This window comes from Penaeus monodon, chromosome 21 (assembly GCF_015228065.2).
Source record: "Penaeus monodon isolate SGIC_2016 chromosome 21, NSTDA_Pmon_1, whole genome shotgun sequence".
NCBI lineage: Eukaryota > Metazoa > Arthropoda > Malacostraca > Decapoda > Penaeidae > Penaeus > Penaeus monodon.
The window spans coordinates 42,956,593-42,956,865 of record NC_051406.1 but is presented as its reverse complement, the minus strand read 5'-3'; positions in this window follow the sequence as shown (position 1 = coordinate 42,956,865).

The window sequence follows — 273 nt, the reverse complement described above, 5'->3', positions numbered from 1 at the left end:
TATATATATATAAGTATTCCCTACACGAAAAAAAGCAAAATCGATCGTTTTTTTTAATTAAAACCTTTCTGGAAAGAAAAAAAAGATGGCCGACCTTCCAAAGAAAATGTGAGGATGAAATTAATTAGTAAAAAAAAATGGAAAAAAAATCAGCACCTTAATACGGATTTATGCTTCTTCCTAAGCTTAATTAACGCTCAGCCTAAGGTCAGGAGAGGCTCAATAGCTATACGGGGAGCGCTTGGAAACAAAGATATAAGACTTGCGATTTAT